This window comes from Thermobia domestica, chromosome 17 (assembly GCF_964235325.1).
Source record: "Thermobia domestica chromosome 17, izTheDome1.hap1.1, whole genome shotgun sequence".
NCBI lineage: Eukaryota > Metazoa > Arthropoda > Insecta > Zygentoma > Lepismatidae > Thermobia > Thermobia domestica.
The window spans coordinates 77,696,221-77,717,353 of NC_137470.1; the positions used below are offsets into that span (position 1 = coordinate 77,696,221).

Genomic DNA, 21,133 nt, shown 5'->3' on the forward strand with positions numbered 1-21,133 from the left:
CAGAAACATGAACATAATTTGCAATTCTTTCTCATTATATATATATAAAAAAACTATAATAAGTTCCATATGGAGCTCACCACTTTGTAACCTAGCGGAAACAAATGAACAACGAATATTGACGGAAATACGTCTTGCTTACGGCGGCGTAGCGAACATTACAAGATTTAGGCGCCAATTTAAAAAAAATATTGGGGGGCCAAAACAATGAATAAATATATCATCACATTCAGCCGCTTTCTATCAACTGCTTGATGAAGGCCCCCACCAAATTTTCGGTAAGCTGCATTCACTACGCTGCATCCAAATTCACGACCTAATGCAAATTTGCCTAAAGGCTTTAAAACAAATTCAAGTTCAAGATTTGGGAACTTCACTGCAAGTTTGCGCCAACATTGATCTTCACTTGTCATATCGGTGCTGCCAGTGTGTTGGCTGAAGCTTCATTGCTCCAATAAACACAGTTTTGAAAATGGCGTTTTCTATCGAATAAAGTATTTTTCAAACTTCCTTGCGATATTTTTCTTCTTGCCAAGCATCCGAATCTCATCTTGAATTCTGACCTTCTCATTTCACTACATTCTTTGAAGTGTAAATGTACGCAGAGCTTCTCTCTGTCTCAGTGTCTCTCTCTTTTTCCACTTCTCTAGTCCTTTCCTACTTTGATTTCATGACTTCGCACTGATGAAAAGTATTAAATATCGCCAGGAAAAGCACTAATATATAACCTCTCTTTTAGGCGCCCCTCCAACCACGCGCCAGGGGCACGTGCGTTGTTTGCTCGCCCAAAGCTGCGGCTCTGTAAGCTACATAAGTAAGATACAATGTTTACGTAATGCTTTGACTTATAATTACTATAAAGAAAGTAAGAATTGCAATTTTTGTTTAACTTTCCGAAAGAAGCAACTACAGGATTAAAAATAAGGTATGAAACGCCAACACATTTGTATGAAAATGAAATGAAACACATACCGGTCTATGCTTTCATCCATCAGACATATTGTTTGGAACCCTAAAATTTGATTTTTGAAACCTTGCACTTCGATTCACAGCGAAAGCGACGAAATGACTTGACCCATTGTAAGGTAAAAAAAAAATATTATAATAATAAATTTTTTCTTTGCTATTCGTTATCTATTTATCCGGTATCGTTTTATGTCTAATTGAAACTTTATTCCTAATCGATATTCTCTATCACACCACTCTTACGAGTCTGCCTTTTTTACCTTACAACAAAAAGAAAAGAAAGAAATTCCAAAAGAAATAATTCGTCCGCTCGCTGTTGTCTAGGTAACACGTTCAAAAATACGATTGAGTTAAAAATAACAAGTCAAAAGATCTACGGAGAATAACTAGATTTATTAGCTTAATGTTTCTCTAATTAAGGTAAGGTGTATTGACTAGAAAACTGAGATTCAAAGGACGTTACTTCGCCCTTGCAAATTTAATCTTTAATATTTTGCTCGGCTTCCCAAAAAAACTCATCATGAGAGTTAAAGGAGCACAAAACTCTAATTTAAATAACACTAAGCATAAAAGTAAAAGACTTCTCTAATAATTCTTTGGGAACTGCGGTAATATGGAAACTAGTACTCTCTCTACTCTAGTCCCATATTCCTTAATTTCAAAGACTGCTTAACTTCACTTAGTAACAGTCCGGCCTAAACCTGCTTTGGACTCTCAATACTCTGAGAAATCCAGAAAAAGGAAACTAGCTAAAATCTTAAGGATAGGTAACTTAGGGAATTAGGAGAAGCAGCCGTCACTCATGGCCCAGCTATATTACGTCTTCCATTCAAGACTAACGTCTTCCATTCAAGACTCTAGGTTAAAAGGTGAACACACACTCTAATACTTTCAAACACGAAAGTCGCAGTGTGAAAACAAAAACACCAGCCAAGTCTCATTATTGTATGACTGTACAGGGAAACGAAACCAAATCGCAACTTGGATTCTACTTTAAATGGGAAAAACCTCCAGCACCTGGAGAGTTTCAAAACCTAAGTGCCCTGGGTTCACTCTCTCCCTAGGGTCACCCCAAGAGCAAATTACTTTTCACTCCTTCTAACCTTTAACTAGAGCCCAGTTTAGTCATTACTCTGACGTAGAGCTCAAAAATCCTACTTCATTCTTTAATTCCTATTCCTAACTCTGGAATTCACCTAAGTTAAGGCCAGAGACCACTTTCTCTAGCGGGACTGGAAGCCACGGACTAACATATCCACTGGACAACCAGTAACTAATCTAAAGGACAAACTCCCAGGAAAAAGCTCTCTTGCTAATTCCCTTCGGACTGAACAGCCACCAGCATAGCCCTCTACTCTACAGGCCTCCTTAGCTGAAACAGCGAAAGCCATAAAAAATTCCGCCTTTTTATATGTTTTGCCGGGGACAGAAAAAATGAAGAAAAAATTTAAGTATTAACGGTTCTAGAAACTTCCACAGCAGTGGAAAAATACTGAAAAAGTATGAAAGAAAAGTGAAATCTTCAAAAAACTAGCCTCTCTACCAGGTCTATAATCAAGTGGGAGCGAGAGTAATACTCGATCTAACTAACTGAATCTTAATCTTAAAAGAAAATTAGGCTTATATAAATGATTTGGGATAATGCACTAATTGATATTTACATACATTTACATATATTAAACATAGTAAAATTATATATTATGCTATACTTATTAAATAGATAAAACCAGATAAATGCATTAGATAAATACGTGTCAGGCCTGACTTATTATTAATACACACAACTTAATTATGAATAGATAGATTTAATATTAAAATATATAACCTGAAATATCAAAGCAAGGTAACGAAGTGCCCCTTGCATATACCTATTCCAATAAAAAAAGAGAAAAAAGAAAAAGAAAAAAATTCTTGCCTCCAAACTGGGCATGTGAGTTTATAGTCTCGAAACAGTCACTTAGAAACTTTCACTGATCAAAAAATCACAATTTCACTGTAAAAATAAAATGAATTTACACATTTTAAAAACCACTTTAATTCACTTGAGGGATAATATCCCTTCACTGTTTATTGTCTCGTACCGTTCTAAATGAAAGAAATAATTTTTAGAAAAAAAAATCACTAAATAATTCTCAAATAAATGTTCACAAATCACTCGTCACTGTTCTATTGAATTTCTCAGAAACATCACTATATCACTCAGAAATTCAATTTCTTCTTAACGTCTTCTGCACCTTCAGAGGGAATTGGGAACACCAGATTCTTACCTGGAGTATCAGGGAGTGACTCACAGTCCAATTCTTGTCCATCAGTAATGAGATCAAGAACAAACTCATCCTCGACGTGGGCTACGCTCGAGGATCCACCACCTGACGTTTCTCCAACTACAGCCTTGTTAGCCTTTTCCCGTAAAAGGCTTTGGTAGTATTTCCGAGCCGATTTTTGGAACTGAACAGCTCGTATTTCCTTCAAGGTATATTCCGCTTCGTTTTTCTGAAATTTTTTAACTTGCACCTCACCCGACTTATCACTTAAAAGCAACCTTCGTTTATTGTTTTTTGGTGCATCTACGTGACACAAAAGTTCTAATTCGAAACTTGATTCAGCTTTAGGGCGAGCTGCCACGAAAACATTTCTCGAAGTGTTTAGCTTCTTGAATAGTCCTGCCATTTTATTTTACTAAAAAAAAATCTTACGATGTCTACACCAAAAAAGTAACTGTTGAACTGGTGGACTGCCAGGCTAAATCCCTAACCTCTAGCTAATTTCAAAATAAAAAGAAATATATATATATATAACAAACATGGGTGAAAGAACTTTAAATAACCTCATCCGTAGGATGTCTTATTTTTACCCCTGCCCTTGCGACCTTTTCATCTGGAAAAAGTGTCCTCGCAAACTCTGGTTGTAGTTCTTTTACATGTTTACAAAATTTGGGAGCTATAAAAATCGGTTTAAGCATGTCGGCGTTCGTCTTTACTATTCTCCCACTGTCCTGATTCCTTACTAAAAATGTGTCAGGGGCGGATCCAGGACCGACTTCTGGGGGGGGGGCGGTGGGTTGTCATACTGCTACTTTTAAGGGCTCCAAACTTTGGGATGGGTTTTATTTATATATATAAAATAAGAAAGTTTCCTCTTCTGGGGGGCGATCGCCCCGATCGCCCCCCCTTGGATCCGCCCCTGAAATGTGTTAGCAGCAATCTGCTTCTGTATTAACCAAGGTCCTCCGTACTTCGGCAATAATGAAGCACTAACTTTGTTTGTAGGCGAAGATAACCTTGTTATTCTTAACCATACTCTCTGACCCTCTTTAAATGGATTGGGTTTTCTTCCTTTGTCGTAATTCTCTTCCTGGCGGCATGTTGTCTCTTCTGAACTTCGTTCGCTCGGTTGTAGGCAGTTTCCATCCGATCTCTAATTTCTCTGACATACTTCAGGTAGTCTGTCTCCCCCTCATTTTTTCTTTCCGCGAGAGGTTCCAAAATAGGGTGTCTAAATGGCCTTCCAAAAAACAAATGGGCTGGACTAAAACCAGTAGCAGAACCAACTCTTGAGTTTATTGCAAATTCTATCAATTTTATGTCCTTTGACCAATCCTCATGCCGTTTTGCATATATTCCCAGTATCGTTTTGACGTCCTTAATCATTTTCTCACTTCGGTTTCCTTTTGGTCTATATGAACTAATGAATTTGCATCTAGTTCCAAGCATCTTCATTGTATCTCTTCACAACTTTCCAGAGAAGATAGAATGATTATCTGAACAGAGCTGAGAAAAATAACCAAACTCTGAGAAGAAAGCCATTAAACAATCGACCATTACTTTGGCAGTAAGTTTACGAACTGGGTAAATTTTAACCAATCGAGAGAAACCATCGACTAACACTAAGCCATAACGATAGCGTCCTATTTTACTTGGGACTAGGGGCCCGAAATTGTCGACAAATAGTAACTGGTTCGGCCTATCAGCCAGAGAAGATTCCATAAATCCGTATTTTGTGTTCATATTTTCTTTAAATATACTGCAAGGAACACAGGCTCTACAAAATTCCCTTACATCCTTTCTCATTCTTGGCCAGAAATATAGCTCTCGAATTTTCCTAAACGTCTCAAGCCATGATGGATGTCCGGATTCCTTCACGATATGTGCCATTACACAAATCGTTCCTTTCAAAGACTCGGGAATCCAAATAACTTCCCTTTCCTGAATTGCCTTTTTCTTCCTCGCAGCGCTAAAAAAGGATCTCTGTCTTTGTTTTTCCCTCCTTCTTTTTCTGCTTTTACAACAGCAGGTGCATTACAACCAACACCGTTAGAGCTTTTGGGACAACGTGACCCTGAAAATTTCTCAACTTTAGTATCTTCTGCCTCTGTTTCTGGTTCTATAAACCTAGTAAGACGAGAATCATTCTGAAAACACCAAGAATTCCTTGAGAGGAAAATATTAATTCCAGCCTTGGCAATAAAGTCTGCGCCTAGTACCAACTCGATAGTCTGATCTTCCAAAACGTAAAACTTATGTGAAAACTTCCTTCCTTTTATAAAAAATGTGGGATACACTATCTGCCTAGTCTTTGCCTGTCCTGACGCTAATAATACAGTATCGTTTATTCGCCGTGTTTTCGCTCCTTTCTGAACCCATTGCTTACAAGTCTGTTTGTTTACAAGACATATAAACGAGCCACTATCAAGATAACAGTCCTTTATTTTCCCATAGAAACGCCCAAAAATATAAGGTGGAACGTTTTTTCCCTTAGCAATTTTCCTAGGGAATTTCATTACAGACGCAGTGATCTGATGCTTATTTTCGTGGTTTACAACCTTTTTCCCACTCGGGCATTCAAAACGTTTGTGTCCAAATCCCGCACAACCATGAAATTTAATTACAGGTTTTTCTTTCTTTTCCTGCCTAATTTCACTCTGTTCTTTTGTCCTCCTACTAAAGTACGCTGGATTTAACGCCTGGGGTTTTATCTCTGGTTCTGCTTCTACTTCTAAAGGACTCCTTTTAATGGCGGCAATCTGAACGCTATCTCCCTTCCCAGCATAATGCTGTCTTGTGTAATTATAATTTTCTAACAAAAATGCCTGAACTTTCAAAGCGTACTCTTCAAGCTCCCTCAAATTTCTGAATTCCTTTTCATGCAAATACTGCTTGAATTTCGGATGCGCTTTACTGACTATCTTTTGAATTTGTTCAGCTTCCGGAATTTGCCTTCTTAGACGAGAAAAAAGTAACGCCATTTCCCTTATAAATTTCGATAGGGATTCGTCAGGTTGCTGAATCCTATCTGCCAATTGACTTTCTATCTCACTCTCATAATTGAAACTAAAATATTCCTGTAAAAGACTGTTTCTAAATTCTGCAAAACTAGAGAACTTCTCCTTGAAATTAAACCATTTCTTCGCATCTGCCTGCAATAGCTTAGGAATTACCTTTTCTAACATTTCCTCTAATGAAATATTCTTACTTTTCGCATAGTCCACTACGTTTTCAAGGAAATCAAAAGGATTCTCTGATACCTCACCGGAAAATGAAGGAAGCGTTATTTTAACTTCGTCTAAACTCCTACAGTTACAACTTCGCTGACTGGTTTCTCCTTGATTTGCCCCTCTGAGATTTCTTATCTCTTGTACTATATCTTCCACACATATCTGCGCTTCCAACCCTATTCCCAGAGCTGTCTTTAGTACATTCAAATCCACCATATTCTCCATGTTTCCCCTATGCCTTGCTCTCGTTTTTTAAACTCAATCCTGGACGAGAACGGCCCCCACTATGTAAGGTAAAAAAATATAATAATAATAAATTTTTTCTTTGCTATTCGTTATCTATTTATCCGGTATCGTTTTATGTCTAATTGAAACTTTATTCCTAATCGATATTCTCTATCACACCACTCTTACGAGTCTGCCTTTTTTACCTTACAACAAAAAGAAAAGAAAGAAATTCCAAAAGAAATAATTCGTCCGCTCGCTGTTGTCTAGGTAACACGTTCAAAAATACGATTGAGTTAAAAATAACAAGTCAAAAGATCTACGGAGAATAACTAGATTTATTAGCTTAATGTTTCTCTAATTAAGGTAAGGTGTGTTGACTAGAAAACTGAGATTCAAAGGACGTTACTTCGCCCTTGCAAATTTAATCTTTAATATTTTGCTCGGCTTCCCAAAAAACTCATCATGAGAGTTAAAGGAGCACAAAACTCTAATTTAAATAACACTAAGCATAAAAGTAAAAGACTTCTCTAATAATTCTTTGGGAACTGCGGTAATATGGAAACTAGTACTCTCTCTACTCTAGTCCCATATTCCTTAATTTCAAAGACTGCTTAACTTCACTTAGTAACAGTCCGGCCTAAACCTGCTTTGGACTCTCAATACTCTGAGAAATCCAGAAAAAGGAAACTAGCTAAAATCTTAAGGATAGGTAACTTAGGGAATTAGGAGAAGCAGCCGTCACTCATGGCCCAGCTATATTACGTCTTCCATTCAAGACTAACGTCTTCCATTCAAGACTCTAGGTTAAAAGGTGAACACACACTCTAATACTTTCAAACACGAAAGTCACAGTGTGAAAACAAAAACACCAGCCAAGTCTCATTATTGTATGACTGTACAGGGAAACGAAACCAAATCGCAACTTGGATTCTACTTTAAATGGGAAAAACCTCCAGCACCTGGAGAGTTTCAAAACCTAAGTGCCCTGGGTTCACTCTCTCCCTAGGGTCACCCCAAGAGCAAATTACTTTTCACTCCTTCTAACCTTTAACTAGAGCCCAGTTTAGTCATTACTCTGACGTAGAGCTCAAAAATCCTACTTCATTCTTTAATTCCTATTCCTAACTCTGGAATTCACCTAAGTTAAGGCCAGAGACCACTTTCTCTAGCGGGACTGGAAGCCACGGACTAACATATCCACTAGACAACCAGTAACTAATCTAAAGGACAAACTCCCAGGAAAAAGCTCTCTTGCTAATTCCCTTCGGACTGAACAGCCACCAGCATAGCCCTCTACTCTACAGGCCTCCTTAGCTGAAACAGCGAAAGCCATAAAAAATTCCGCCTTTTTATATGTTTTGCCGGGGACAGAAAAAATGAAGAAAAAATTTAAGTATTAACGGTTCTAGAAACTTCCACAGCAGTGGAAAAATACTGAAAAAGTATGAAAGAAAAGTGAAATCTTCAAAAAACTAGCCTCTCTACCAGGTCTATAATCAAGTGGGAGCGAGAGTAATACTCGATCTAACTAACTGAATCTTAATCTTAAAAGAAAATTAGGCTTATATAAATGATTTGGGATAATGCACTAATTGATATTTACATACATTTACATATATTAAACATAGTAAAATTATATATTATGCTATACTTATTAAATAGATAAAACCAGATAAATGGATTAGATAAATACGTGTCAGGCCTGACTTATTATTAATACACACAACTTAATTATGAATAGATAGATTTAATATTAAAATATATAACCTGAAATATCAAAGCAAGGTAACGAAGTGCCCCTTGCACCATCCATTGTAGCTTCCCCCAACTAATGTTGCAAAATTTTTACACTAAACATCGTCAAACGAGAAGAGAACTAACTCCAATTCTGGGTTAAAAGTCGCTAAAAAAAAGTTATTCTTTAAATCCTTTGTCTACCGGTATAAGCATTTTTTTTTTTACAGTTGTAGATGTAAAATAAACATATGTTCCACTCACATCTTTGTAAACAGGGCGCAACCAATCCTTGAATTCAGGGATCATTTCCCATTGTTTCGGGTACTTTTGTTCATATTTTGGAATCAAAATAGTTCCGGAATAATTAACACTATAGTACTTACGTTTTGCATTTTTTTTTTAAAAAAAAAAAGAAAAAGTGCAGAATAATTAAAAGATCCCGAAGGACAAATATGACAAATATCCACTTCGCTTTTATTGATGCATCTATAGCTAATCTCGTTGCTATCGGTAATGCTGTATTGCCTGTGTCTCTTAACGGAAGCTCTGCGAACAATAGAACATCAAATTTGTAATTGTTCTCCGTTAGAGGGATAATAGACAACAATACAGGATTGTGGGGGAGTGGGTACGCTGTATTCCCAAAGTCTTCATCACTTGCGCTGATTAAAACAAACAGAAAGAAAGAAAAGAACATAAAACTGTTTTGAACAAATAATGCTTCTCTACAGATTAACAGGTTGTTTACAGGAAAAAGTCGCTAAATTTGCAAGTAAGTAACTAAATCGCCATTTAAAAATCACCAAAAACAAAGTCGCCAATCGGAAAAATGATTTTTTTTGTCGCTATCCTGGAGGTCGAATCCCAAACATTTAGCTACTTTTCCTCCAAATTGCAAACACTGACCCTCGCCGAACAACACCTTCTCTTCTAGCCTAGCCGGCATAATCGTGGGACGTAAAACTTAAAGATTTAATTTCATTTGGAACAACACCCCCAGAAACATACTGTTATACCATTCCCAAAACACACTTTTGTTCAGTTCCTTCTACTCGAAAAGCCCTGTAAATAGAAAGTCTTACTGCAAAACACAACTGAAATAAGCTATTGTTGTCCTCCGTATTAATATGATCACCTTTTGTTTCAACGCGAAAAGTCTAGTCACATACAAAGAGACACGGTTACACAGTATATTCACTCTGATATCAAAAGCTACTTCCCTTTGATATGTTACTATTAGGTAAAAAAAAAAAAAAAAAAAAAAAAAAAAAAAAACTTAAAGTTGTCAAATTCACATAGTAAAAAGTTTATACTAGCAGTCACTGCCTTCTTGTTTTATTAATATAAATCCTTATTATTATCTTATTAATCCCCATAATCTGCCCGTTCTCTTGTATACGGTCTTGTATCAAATGGTTTTGCGTCCTGCCACCGAAATGCCTCTTCTGACTGTCTTTGTTTTAATTTTGTCCGCCTCTATTCTGCTTTTTTCAGTGGTACAATTTCCCGATTTCCATTAAAGAGTCTTCAAATGTTTAGAAATATCAAATGAACAAAAGTGAAGTGTAATCACTTGCAACAAATAAAGAAGCTTTAATCGAATATATCAATTTATTTCAAGATAGGAAACTACACAAAATTTAGGATTTAGATTTCTCGGCTTCCGGCATCTATGGCCATTTAGCCCGTCACGTATGAGGGATGACGTCCCTCGGCGAGCACACAATCCGGGAAAAGGGAATGAAGGAAGCTGCCTGGGACCTACATGTTAGGAACCACTCCAGCATTTGCCTGCTGTAAATGAGGAAAACCCAGGAAAACCTCATTCAGGATGGCTGGCCTGAAAAGTGTTTACAATTTTTCGGCTGAGTGCCTCCACCGTGAATCGAACCCGGGACCGCTCACACCGAAGGCGAGAGTGTTAGCGACTACGCTACGCGGGCCACTACAAAAAATTTATGCCAAGTCTATAAAAGTTACCTAAGAAAATGTTAAAGTTAAATAAGTAAAATGTTAAATAAGTCAATTGAACAAAACAGAATTTTTGAAATTGCCAACTAGGTATTTTAATTTGCCAACTTGTTAAGAAATTAGTAATTTCGGGGGCGAGGTTCTCCCTTACCCCCTTAACGACGCCCCTGCTTGCTTGATCATTGTTGTGTCCTAAAGTGAAAATACACATCTTGAAATGCATGCTCAATTTCATTCAAATGTATCTATTTGTAGTCAAGCAATCCATGGGCCTGTCAACTTCACCTATATCTTTTTTGAAAATGGAAATTTGCTTATAGAATCGAAGTTTGAAGGAATTGTAAAGGCATTCGAAGAGTGGTAAAGCTCTTAGCCTGTGGTGTGTGGGAAGCTCGATGCAGGCTCTTGCAAGGTTGGCGTTTAGTAGACCTGGAGCAATGCTGTTGACAGTGGACTGTGAATTACTACTCGGATTTTCATCCGAGGATTGATATCTCACATAGCCCTATCCACTGGTTTAGTTATTACTGCGCGCATCTGTACAGTTGGTGTCAGCTGTGACTCTCACTGAGAGAGTATACATACAACGGTAGTTCGAATTCCATCAAAATCGTAGGTTCATTTTCGTGTAACCTTGGTACTGAAGAAGACACTAAACTTCAATTCCTTTTCCAGCAAGACATTAGGTTAAACTGGAGACAACATTACTGATACAACTACTTTACACAGGGTGTATCAAAAGTCCCTTGTCATCTTTTCTGAAACTACAGGGATGTAGTTTCATTGAATGCGAGATGATAGATACACATTAGGCCCAGAGGAATACTTTCAGAGTATGTCACATGGACGGTCGCCATCTTAGACTCGAAATTGTAATTACGGACGATAAGTGGTTAGTGTGATATATGACCATGCACTAGAATTTTCTCAGCAAATCAAATATGCAAACAGATATCATGTAATTTAACCTGGTGAAATATTATTGGCAGTGAGACGGTATGCAGTGGTCTGCCATACTGCCTCTGTTTTTTTCAGTGACGAAGGCATACCACTTCTGGTTTTTCAGTTATCAACACATACCGTTACGGAAGAGTAAATGCTAAATACCTATAATAAATCCATTTTTTATACATATTGACGAATAGCTTTGCACAATACAAGATTTTATTTCTCATGTAGAAATAATTTCTATGTTGACAATACCGACATTTTTTATCTTTTTTCTACCTTTTGTTTTTAAAATGAGGTGAGGCAGGACCTGCGCGAGGAGGGTCAAGCTGTGCCACCGCCCAGGGCGGCAAGTCTGATGGGCGGCAAAATTTGAAAAAGGAAAGAATACAGAGGCGGCAAAAATTGAGAAAGGAAATAATGAAGGGGAGCATGTGAAAGTACCTACCAGAGCGGCAAAACTTCTAGCGCCGGCCTGATCGGAGGTCCCCTGTATTTCAGTCCTCCCGGGCCCCGGTTATAGTAAATATATGCCCCTGTATATGCTCCTCAGACCTGAAGGCGAAGTTGGTAGCTGGAGCTACCGTTGCCTATGAATTCATTGCTCAACACTGATGTTATGAAATATTCCCAGGTCCGAATGACATCTGACCTAACCTTGAACGAATTGTAGGCAACTAGAGAAATTTCAACAAAATATTTATAGGTGGCAGCACGGTATCGAGAATGACACCAAGTCTAGGTAAGTTGTCAATTATAGATGTGTTTGTTAATTTCATTTGAAAGACAAAGTATTATTAACATTTATTAGATTAATAAGTGACATCCAGGTGAGATACCATTCGGACCTGGGGAGGTTTCTTAGCATCAGTGTTGAGCAATGAATTCAGTCAACGGTAGCTCCAGCCACAAAAATTTGATTTCAGGTCTGAGCAGGATATAGAATATTTTTTCAAGAATAAAAGGTCGCGGCGGATCCGCGGTAGAGCGTTCACCTATGGTGCATGGGGTAATTGGTTCGATCCCAGCTCGCGCCAAGTGAGCTTTATGATGGACAAACACCGTGTGCGTGCATTTTCTCGGGGTTCTCCTGTTTCCTCCCACTTTCTTCATTCCACCATTTCTTATCATCACCGTCTCCTTTAGCCTAGTCGGCATAACTTAAAAAGATTTCATCTATTTCTTTCAAGAAAAACGTTGCCAAGAAATTTCGGATACAAACACCTCATCTCATTTCTTTCAAGAAAAACGTTGCCAAGAAATTTCGGATACAAACACATATACTTGCATATCAAAGAGATAATTATTTATCACTGATGCTTTCTTTTCTTACCCAGATACATATATAATGTAAATGAAATGAAATCTTTCAGTTTTACGTCCCACGATTATGCCTTTTAGGTTAAGGGTGATGGAAGTGAATAATGGAAGATTTTGGAATGGTGGAATGTGAATGTGAGAAGAAACGGGTGTAGCCGAGAAAACCCACGGACAGGATGTTGTCCACCACGAACTTACGTGGAAGGGGATCGAACCAGGGACACCAGAGGTAAGCGCTCTACCACTGAGCAACCGTGCCTACCTACATATATAATGTGCTCTTAAATATATTAGTTGGGTTTGAGAAATTATTTTCCTTATCCGGTAGCAATTCATTTCTAGATCTAGAGCCAGAAAACTAAGACAGGAGGTGAAGAGCTGATATATTATTTTGGTGGACAGCTTGAGCTCACCTTTTGATTGCTTTTTCTCCGAATACATATTTATGTAAAAAGAAAGAAAAGTTTCAGAGGATTTTAAGGTGGTCACAAGAGGCCGATCCCTTCCTTGCCATCCCTTCAGTACGAACCTGTTTGCTTTCCTTCTGCTCTCAATTGATCATCAGAACACGCTGATGGAAAGTGTTTATCGAGTTTGCTTCTGTCACTTTATACACCTACGCAAATAATCACACAAACAATAGGTATTTACAACTCGGTTAATTGCTGCTCTGCAAATTGCTTAGGAAATATGACATCTAAAAATATTACTCACCTTTTTCTCCCTCCAAGAAACTGATGGATGAAACCACATTCAAACAATCCTTCAAGCAATCTGTTCTTTAAACTACGCGTGTTACTTTAAGCTCCAATGATGTCATGAGCACGCAGCGTTGCCAGGCTCCCAAAACACGAAAACCGTAGCTAAGATAAGAATGGACCTACATTGGATTGTATTTAGTCCCCGAAGAATCGCACAGCAAGATTTCTTATGACAGCGCTTTACTTTTTCAACATATGCATTTTTTATTGTATTTCTTTGAAATTGTGCACTGTAAAATAAAAAATAATGGAGTACTGTGAAAATTATGGTAGGATATCTACTGAAGTTTTCATCTTCATTCTCCAAACAGACATCTTCATTTTCTGTTGAGTTTTATTTTGTGTTCGAACGTTACGGAACACAGACAGTGATTCAGTTTCAATTACTTTTGGATACATTCACTATGAGTGTAATAATTTTATTTCAGTGTTTCACCACTATTCAGTGTTGTCGTTCAAATCATTTAGCAATCGGTTCTACTTAGTTGACATACTACCGGTATTAATGTTAGGATAAGTGAGGGGAGTTCGACGGGACGCTGTCCCCATTAACATCTTATATCTATCTAAAAGAGATTGTGAAAAAAAAAAAAACCTACAAAATGATGACAGCATTTTAGTAGAAGGTAGCCTAGAATGATTAAGTGTATACGGTGCTTGTTGCATAATCTAAAGAGAAAGTCAATAAGGTCTCAGAAAATTTGGAAACAAAAGTTTGAAAGACAAAAGGGGCGGTGCCTGGAATAAAGCAATCAGTATAAATATAGAAGTAGAAGTGGACAAACATAACAAGTGGCTAGTTTTCAATACCTGGGTAGTATTATTAGTAATGATATGAAGTGAGAACGTGAAATAAAAGCAAGGATATGAATAGTGAAACACGCCTTTAGAACGAAGAACCAAGAAAGTCCTGTCGCTTTTCGTGGAGGTCTGTGTTCCATTACCCTCACACTGTGAGTTGAATGCGAATGGAGATAAGGCGAAGGTCAGCTGTTCAGAGCATCAATGCAACTCTGTAATGTCAGCAGTTTAGCTGTGTTTAGGTTAAACTCCGAAATCTGGAGCCAACACTTCTGAATTGCAAAGGAGTCCTCGTGTTACGGGACAACGCGCTAAGCCCCACGTGGCTAGGGTGACTCGGGACACCATTCTATGCCCTGGATGGGAAACACTATTGCATCCGACATACTTCTCGGACGTTGCGCCGTCCGATTATCACCGGTTCCGTTCCTTGGACAATCATCTTAGAAGATGCTAGTTCAAATCCCTAATAGAGGTGCAAAATGCACTTGATACTTTCTTCGCTTCACAGCTCACCAAGTTCTACCGCGATGGAATGCATGGCGTTCCAGAACGTTTGCAGAAGGTCGTCGAAGCTGATGAGGACTATTTTTGATCTTCCAGACACGTTTAGGAGACATATTGATGTTCGAAAGTGGTGGGTGAAAAAGCGACATAACTTTCTTGGTTACCTCATATTTCGTGAGACCTTGAATAAAGAACTGAGAAAAAGACCCATAAAATGCTTCGTGTGGAGTATTGTACTGTATGGGTCAGAAACATGAACATTACGCAAAAATGATGAGACAGGACTGGAGGCTTTCGAAATGTGGGCGTGAAGAAGAATGAAGAGAATTAGGTGGGTTGAGCGAAAACCGAATGAGAGAATCTTAGGAATGGTGGGGAGAAGAGAACAATTTTAGATATTATTTGGAAGAGGAAAAGAAATTGGTTGTTACATTGGTAAGAAGTGACTGTATCATGAGGGACGTACTATTGGGTACGGTGGCATGAAAGAGAGGGAGAAGGGGAAGGAGACTACAATTTATGGACGATATCAAATCAGTAAAAATCATACGTGATAACGAAGAGGTGAATTGAATACCTTGGAGCATGGAAGCTTCTCAGTTGCGGCAAGTGACTGATGTTATATTGCTTTCATTATAATAATATCATAAGGGATAGTGGGGATCCGAATATTTGCGGAAAAAAAATGAGTATCTCACAAGCCGTTAAACTTACGGAGCTGAAATTCGTATATTAACTCTTTATTGAAAATGAACAAAACGTCTCCTAGCATTTTTTAACATTTTCCTTTATGGGGAGGGGTGGCACTTTCTACATATGGTAAATTGAATTGATAGTGGGTTAGTTTGTGAAAATAATCGAAAACGATCGATATTAGGTGAGAAAAAATTGAGAAAGAAGAAATACAGCCGGGTTCGGTTCCCGGCGGGAGTTCATATGATTCGGATTCATGTTCCACGTCTCATATAGCCTTTTGCTGAAAGGGACGTTAAACTCAAAATCAACTTAACTCAACTCAGCAAAAAATACAGTGCTTCGCATTATATATAAATATACGTTTACCATGAGCTTTATAATAATTGCTGAAGCTTGTTTATTATATGGAGCGCTTAGAGCACAAACTTCTGTACGTTGGTATACTTAACTTGATTTGGGACTTCCAAATCTCATCCGTTTTTCCGCTGAAAAGTATCGATAATTCAACAAGGAGATAATTAGACCATGATAAGTTAATTGAAATTCATCGTAATTTTGCACATGACAAACATTTTACCATTTTATTTCGTAAAGGTCAGATCCATAGTTATTGTAACAGAGCAGTGCTTGAGCGATTTACTATTGAAATTCGAACTCCGATTAGTTAGAATTGGACAACCTGGTTTTCTTACAAGCAGTGGCGGCGGTTGGACGTTAAAAGTGGGGGGGGAGGCAAGACATGATCTCAATATTTGTATATCAATGTTTGTTTTCCTGGTTGCTTCTAACATTTTGTTTGAGGAAAGTTTGTATAACTATTAAGATACTGTCTTTTCCAGTTAAAATACTGTATATCGTGTTTCATATTTTATTAATTAAATTGGCAGAAGCAACGCAAGTATATACTAGCTCTTTTTACTCTTAAACAACGAAGGTGTAAGAAGAGATTTGATTTCTTGCTCAAGAACATCTAAAAATTCTGTCTGGAAAATTGTGTGATCAGATTATGGGCCTATTTAATAACAAATTTGCAAAACAATTAAACAGAAAAAATAATGTTAATCGAATAGTAATGAAAAATGAGGCTTGTTTTGCAAAAGTTACATTGAAACGGGGATTAATGAACAACTTATATTTTTTAATTCCACACATCTCATGAAATGTATGTTATTACTCTTAGAAAGATAATAAATACTAGAAGCATATGCTGCGACATTTAAAGAAGTACTTTGCAGCTTCCTGATGCATGTTCGTTGCCATTAAGTACAGTTTTCAATTTCTTGGAATACGTCAAAACTCAACAATACTTAGAATCACTCCAGTTATACAAAGCAATCCTAAAACCTAGAATAATGTTGAATTCACTAAATTTAATTGTATATAAAAATTGTATAGGTATACCCCTAAACTCGTATATTACATTGCAAACATTGCCGCGTCTTCACAAGTTGTGAAGGACTTTTTTTTTAAAATACGAAATGTTATTTCAATTAGTACCAAAGCGGCTGACTAACATATTGAGTCCTTGTAAGAAGAAGGAAAGTACACTCGAGTTGTGGCGCTCCAATAGGTCAATTTTTGGGTCATTTTTCGTGGCAATTAAAACCCAATTCCTGTAGCTTTCTTAACTGAACGGGAGACAACCAATACGTACTCACGGGACGGCAAATATTTTATGGCACAATTTTTATTCTATGAACCATTAATACATACAAAAATTTTATATTTCCAAATGAAACTATATACATTAATGTGTCATTTCAAAAAAGTGGGGGGCAACTGCCCCCTTTGCCCCCCCTAATCGCCGCCCATGCTTACAAGTGTAAACTCTTTAATCGGTAAAGAAAAGGCGTGGATCATGCGTCAGAATTGAATACCTTGGAGCATGGAAGCTTCTCAGTTGCGGCAAGTGACCTACAAATACTGGCAGAATACCCATGATGATGAATTCATTAATTCGTGCCATTCATTTTCATTTTCAGTTCTCTTTTTTTTCAAGACGTCAGAGATGATAGCAGTGGTGTTGACTGTACCAATTTGCAGGCAACTCTGCTAATTAAAATGAGTTTATACCTTCTAAACTGTGTTAGAAAAACAGTAAAGTAAATAAATGTATAAAAAGAAGAAAATAGAACAAAAGAAAATAAAGTCAACACTGGCAAGACAAATCATGGCCCTACATGCTAATTGCTAACACCTAATTTTTGGTAATTAATTATTAAAATAAACTTTGAATATAAAGATCAATTTGTTAAATATATAAGGTGGATTGAAGTAGCGGGGACTTCTTGCATCTTGGTCTACAGCACGTCAAGTTCAAATATTCTCTGGAACTATAAATTCACATTTCAAAGAAGGAATGGTGATAGGACTGGATGGAATGGTGATAGGAATGGTGATATTCTGTCTCTTCCCACATGATATTCGTTAGAGCTGTAAATGAGGCACCATAATTGGTATCCCGTAAGGGGATATTTTGTCCCACTATAAAATTTGTTAAACCTCTGTAAACTAAAAGTATGTTGTCTAAAAATAAATTTTGCTGTTCAAAGTGAGCCTAAAATTCAAACTTTGTAATTCAATAGCACATCTATAAGTTTAGGTGAAACTAGTCTTTTTTTTTTTTTTTTAGTGGTCTGGAGTATGTACTGTCAAGTTCGAAGTAAGAGCCATCTCCGACATTTTTTTCCTGCACAAGTTCAACAAAGATTCTAGTCTGCAAAGGCATCTAGATAAATATGTACCGTGTATGGAGAGAACATTATCCCTGAAAGGACAATATAAAAATAGATTAATATGTTTTAAAGTAAAAATTTTGTCCTGAGCGATGCCCCACGTTCTGATCCCTGATCTTATTTCGATGACGACCACTTGAGCGACTTGATCCACGGTGTATTCACCTCGAAGTCCCCAAGAAGTGGCCGCAAGATCGGAAGGGGACAGACAGCTGTTCCGCGACACCTTCAATGTATGGGAAATGTTCAAAAACTGTATTCATGGGTGCTTCATTCAAAGAGTGCAGACAAGAATCATGTATGGTTCTTTATATATATCTCCCATTGTGAATCCTGTCGCCTACATAAGCACTTTTGTCTCACCGAGGATGGGAAAAGTGCCTAAAGTGTTAGCAGAGGAAGGAATGATTCAGTCAAAACAGAAGGTAATATCATGTTCCAAACACGATTTACATCCCATCAAGAAGATAATGTTGTGTCTCTGTGGTACATGGAAGGAATTATCTATAGCGAACTTCTACCCATCACTACTGCTGTATAGATACTGTGATCAATTCCAACTTTTTAATGTAGTATTTCAATAATAAGTGCCGAAATATGGCATGATTATCCACATGCATAACTGTAGACCGCATCTTTTACACATGACAACCGTTGGCTTTCAACAGCTTCATTGGAATTTCTTCCTTATCCGGCGTATTCCTCAGATGTGGCTCCTACTGCTTACCATTTTTTACAGTTGCCGTCGATTGCATTCCGTGGCACATCCTTCGCAAATGATAACAAACTCCAAAATTTCATTGAGGTCTTGGATGCATCGAACCCGCCATTTTTTCCTTAAAAGTATCCAACAACTGTCTGAACGTTAGAAACAAATTTTGCTGTTCACGTTTCATTACATTTTAGGTTTTCGGCTTTTTGAAAAATTGAATATCTGAAGTAGATTTTCTGTTTTGTAAACCTTGTGTCTTATAAAAAATATATACTTAAAAACTGCTCTCTAAAATATGCATAGTCGACGACATATGACATATTTTTCAACTGGAAATTGTCCATCTTGCCTCACTCTTTCCTGGTCTCATCCGAAGATAGAATTAAAACCTAATGGTTTTCAAGAATTGAGCTACACAAAGTATAAAAAAAATGTAGAGAGACTACATATATTTTTGGGGAAGCAGTTTTTATATTTATGAAAAATTAAACGTAGAAATTTTGCTCTTTGTATTTCTTAAATAATAATAAGTAATTTCCACTTTTTTATACAATTTACATGCGAATATAATAGACCAGATTGCATTAATATATATACTATTCAATCTACTTCTATCAGATCGTCAGCTCATTTAGATTGCATTAGTCCTGCAAACTATTACTGAAAGGGAATTTATTGTAAAATTACACTAAAACAGGACAGTCGCTGTGCACAGGTACTAGAAACAATCATTAAGATGTAAAGTTTATCGAAGAAAAAATTACGTATGTTTTAAATGAGGATACAATATCATATATATAGATCATGCAGAGTCTCACTATGCATAAGTGGCAACAAGGCATATTTCATACCTTTTCTGTGTGTTCAAGTACGTTAAGCGAGGCAATTGAATTTGTAGAAGCGTATGGCGGCGGTTCAAAACACTCTAGTGGAACTTGTTTTTCAATATACAGTTAAAGTATTATATTCTGGTGCGGTAGAAACAAAATGAAATGAACTATCACCTTTCAAACTACGTTACTTTTATTCGCCATCCGTGTACATACGATTAAGATGCATTAGAGACGGTAGCACTGTCAAAATAGGAGAGTATTTGCGTTCAGTATCAACATGACAGCACACGATGGAAATGAGAAATCATGGGTTTCAGTATATTATCACACATTATTTTGTTTTTTTTTTTTCGAATTTAATGTTCCACGATTATGCCTGAGTGGCTAAGAAAGACGTGGACCTACTGATTAAATGGAATCCGAACCATGTTTTTCATTCAATCGAACCCCCACCGGGAATCGAACCCAGGACCACGCAGACCAATGGCAAACGTGCTAGCCACTAGACCAAGCGGGGGTCCGATATCACTCGTTATATTCCTGTTTTATATGTATAACTTTTCCTTTAAAAGTAGCTAGTGTAATTAATAATTTACGTTTTTGTTTAGCAAACAATTCGAACAGTCATATAGAAAATATATTCTGCTTTATACGAGATTAAATAGCACTCCTAACAATCTGTGGCAATCCCTTTTTCTAATTTATTTGTTACGAATGTTTACTATCTGTATATCATGCGTATTACCTATAAATCAGCATGAGAAGTATTTATAAATGCAATTTAATGATTGAAATATATTTTACGTAGTTATGGAACTACGAGGAAAGTTCAATTTATAACCGAAATTTCTTTTTTTCCATGTGTTGCTACTGTGATACGGTAGTCCTCAAACTTTTCTAGGACAACGAGCAGTTTAGGAGATAAGAGTCTCAGAGAGCGGCGAACGGCGAAGAACGATCGGAATAAGCCTGGTAGAGTGGACCTGGCGGCCCCAGTGGAGCAGCGCTGCATCATCAAATTTCTCCTTGAGGATGGCGTGAAACCTGCTGAAATCTTCAGAAAATTTAGTGCGCAATATAGCGAAGAAACTCTTTCTCAGTCGCAAGTGTACCACTGGTGTTCAAAATCCAAGGCAGGAAGAGAATCCGTTCTCAATGTGGCCCGTACTCCACATTGAACTACTGCAATCAACTAAACTAATATTCATAGGGTGGAGCAGCTTATTCTGAGTAATTGATGCATCAGTGCGAGAGATTTGAGTGCAGAAACAATCATCAACGTGAGAAATGTGAAAACAATCAGTAACGAACATCTACACTTCCGGAAAACCATAGCCAGATGGGTCCTAAAAATGCTAACATTCGAAGAGAAGCAGTGTACGGAAAACATCTCGTTTCAGCATCTGCAGCGATTTCAGAGAGAA

The 21,133-nt window shown here is 37.4% G+C and overlaps 1 protein-coding gene across 1 annotated transcript in view; it reads right to left on the reverse strand.

The window, feature by feature from the left end:
• The window catches only part of LOC145674552 (protein mono-ADP-ribosyltransferase TIPARP-like), a 65,695-nt gene extending 52,194 nt beyond the window's left edge, over positions 1 to 13,501 (reverse strand). Inside the window, exon 1 of the mRNA XM_081744725.1 lies at positions 13,379 to 13,501. The gene's annotated coding sequence lies outside the window, so the exon portion shown is untranslated. The remainder of the gene's footprint in view (positions 1 to 13,378) is intronic.
• Positions 13,502 to 21,133: the final 7,632 nt, after the last annotated feature.